Below are 3,868 nucleotides of genomic sequence, written 5' to 3'. Positions count from 1 at the left end.
TAAAACTTGTGTTTATTAATAATTAATGAATAATTTGTATGTGTGTAATATGTGTGTTAAAAATGTAATTTATTATCATTGTTATTGAAAATCTTCTATAATATTATGTTAAATTAATTAATTTAAATTTATTTCATAATTTATTGGACAACTAAAGTATATATAAATTTAAATGCATTTATTATTTAACATACATACACACGTACACAAATTATGTATGCATCTGTTTTTATTATATATTATAATATTTAGCTAAAATTTTCTTTAAGGTAAAATTTAATAGCGTTTTTTTTTTTTGTTCTGTTGTTATTTTTGTATTTTTATTTGCTTTTATTTTTACTGCTGTTCTTGGTGTTCTTGTTATTGTTATACATCATTAATTCATCATTGGTTTGTTTTTATTTATTTTTTCTTTCTTCTTTTTTTATTTTTATTTTATTTTATTTTTTTTATTTTTATTTTTTTTATTTTTATTTTTTTTTTTTTTGTTCTTGATGAATTAGTTGTCGGGTTTACTTGTTTTCTTTCTGTCTTTTTTATTTTTTTCCTTTTGTTTTATCTTTATTACTTGGCTCTTTTTTGTTTGTTCAACTTTAGTATCATATAAATGTATAACTCTGACTGATTGACTCACTGACTGACTTGACTAGCAAGGCTTGTATTAAGTGCATATATATAGTGATGTAAAAAAAAAATGTCTCATTAAAATGGATTAAATATTAAATGCGTTGACGAAACTTACAGGTTCGGCTTGTCTCCTTCATTGCTTTGACGGATTATCTGTAAGGTTTTGTTTCATAGAAGATGTGTTTGTAGTTTAAGTCTTGTCAGTCTGTTAATTCGTTCGTGCAAATATTAAAATTGTTGCAATTCCAAGAACTGTCGTAGCAGCTTGAATTTGTGCAATGAATTTTACTTATTAGGTTTGACAACTATTTGGTTACGTTTTTAAAGCGGACTGTTGCAGGCAGAAGTTTGCGATAATCTTGATGAATCAATATGAAATTATTTCTGTTAATGCAAGTATCGATGTAAGATTTTCTTCATAAATTATTTACTATTAAATAATGCCCAATGGGAATGATTAATTTTCTGTACATCAGGAAGTCTTGTGGGTTCATCACTTATTACACGGCTTAGGCAAATCTTTCCATTAAATATAATTTCAATTATTAAAGTGATCCGTAAAGAATTAAAAAACATATTTTTTCGGTAGTTTTCCCAAAGATACGGAGGGTGATTAAAGATTTTTTCCAGCGTAAATCAACTAATTTCGTTCATCATTTCGTTTTTGCTATTGCGACGATGACGTCGCAGTGTTCACGGGTTCAAATCTCAGTGCAGTAGAGTTTACCATTTTCCCGTAGTATAGTGAGTCCTTAGTCGGTAAAGACATAACACTTCTCGATTGGATACACATTAGCCAGGCTGTGGCTGCCATCTGCCTTATTCTTTCTCTCTTTCTCTTTCCTCACTTTTTTTTCTGACCGGTCACTGCACTACGCGAACAGGAGACATCGCTGAGTAAGAAGAAAGTTTCTTCTTTACTACTTTGAAATGCACGTCAGACATCCTGCAAAATATTTCCATTCGCTCATTCTTAGCTGCAATCTTTAATAATGTAAATATTAAATTAAAAAAAAAGATTAAATTATTTTTTAACTTAAATCAGAAGCAGAGTTTAAATAGGAACGTTTTATGACCAAAAGCAGGAAATAGCCTTCAAAATCTTTTAGGACGAAAATTTTAATATGCTCGCTAATCAATCGCGAACATAAATGTGATATTTCCATAAATATGTCTGCGACAGGTAAACCACTCAAAAAAAATCCAAAAGATATTTGCTAATAACAGCGTCGTCTCGAAAAACATTTTGGACCCTTGACACCGTTGACCTTTTTTTCTTATACATTCAAGAATCGCTTTAATGCAACTAAAGCTTTCTTGATCACGTCGTTCTATAATTAATTATGCGATTAAAGTTTCCCTAATGCTTTAGTCGTATAGTAGTTACACATTCGATCAGTATCCATTATCCGTCCTTTTTTTTTGGAAATTCGAAGAAAATCTGAAACGCTATATATATGGTACTAGAATCATTCAAACTTCAAGAGAGAAAATCTCTTCAGCTTAACTTTCGAAATTGAAACGGACCTAGATTTCTTGGTGACTCTTTTTTATCGCAAGACATCTAACTGAGTTTTGTGATATAAAACGTATACACAGGCCAAGACTACCCGAACTATAATCGAACCTTGCTGGTTTTACACGTGGCTGAAGGTGAATATTTACTAAATTTTTTTCTTTTGATTCGAATTTCGCCCTAAGAAGTTCGACTAGTTTTCCGCTCTTCCTTAATATGAAATTAAATTCTTGTTAAATTTTTTAAATTCTCTAAAGGGAAAAACATTTTAATGAAAATATTTAACTCGAAATGTGAAAAAGAATGGAAAAAGAAGCTTCGACTTCAGCAGTTAAGAGGAATGCAAATCGTCGGACGGATGGACGAAGAGATTTATTACATTTGTGGAACGAGTTATAATATTCTTTCGGCTTGTGACGAAAACTTTCGTATCCGGGATCGAGAAAGACTACTTTACCTTTTTTTGATTTAATTTTCTGCTTTGAGTTTGTACAGCCTGGACTTGAATTTATCAGCGGAAAAACTTTTTCTTTTAAATAACTTTAGGGAAAAAATGTTTAACTTTCCATAAATGTACTAACAATAGAGAACACGAAAGCTAACATCAAGTAATCAAACATTTCTTTCACGTGCTGACACTTTAGCATTTCGTTTATCAAATTGACTATGGTACGTCGTGTGCTGAAGTCGCGTAAACCTTATAAGGAACATCCGGGAGACATCTTTTAATAACGATTTTCGACACAGACAAATGCGGTAGTTTTCTATGCTTAGCTCATTATTAAAAGGTAAAATAGTTTTATATATGCTTGAAATGATTAAAATTAATTGAATACTTAAAGGCATTCTTTACAATGTGAAATTGTTGCGATGCAAAATGTGCGAAAAATTTCTCAAGTTACTCTTATAAGATAATTTATCATCATACAAGAGAGAGGTGAAGGGCAATTTTTGGTAATAATTTTCATGAAAATATAGACAGCAAGAGAGAGAGTGATTAACTAACTAACTTACTGCAAACTCTTTTCACATCACTGTATATATGTTTCTCATGAATGAAATTTCAAGTAGAATTTTGTTTTTTTCCCAGAGTTTTTGTTTCATCATCATCACCATCATCTGCTTTATCTTGTTGCTATGAAACTGCGTCTGAAAAACTTTAATATTTAAAAATTCTGCCAAAAATTTCCGGGTTTGCTGCTTTTTTCCCCTTTATTTTTCCTGTCTTTTCATTTTCCGTATTTTTTTTTTTTCTATTATTTTTTTATATATATTTTTTATGTAATTTTTTTTTTTCTTTTTATTAATTTGTTCTTTAAATTCTTTTTTGTTTGAAATGCTAATACTTTTATAATTGCTTTAATTTATATGCAGAAAATGAGTCAATGAATATGTAGTGAGCTAGTGGGTGTTTTTTTTTTTTTGCTTTTTTTTGCCTATGGTTTTCTTCTTGAGCCCATTAATAAGTTTTTCTATTTAAAAGTTTACAAAAAAAAAAAAAAAAAAAAAAACAATTTTTATTTTTTTTTTTTAATTTTTGTTATTTTATTTATTTATTTTTTAAGAGTTAAAAATTTTCAAGTGCTTCTATACCGAGATGTTGGAAGTTTTGGGAGGGAGAGAGTGATAGAGAGAACGGCTATAATTTACAAACTTTTGATTATGATTTCTTTGTATGTTTCTCGAAATTAAATTCTAAGAAATTCTTTTTCCTTTTTTTTTTTT

This window comes from Glossina fuscipes, unplaced genomic scaffold (genome assembly GCF_014805625.2).
Source record: "Glossina fuscipes isolate IAEA_lab_2018 unplaced genomic scaffold, Yale_Gfus_2 3, whole genome shotgun sequence".
Taxonomy (NCBI): Eukaryota; Metazoa; Arthropoda; class Insecta; order Diptera; family Glossinidae; genus Glossina; species Glossina fuscipes.
This window is presented reverse-complemented; position numbering follows the sequence as displayed.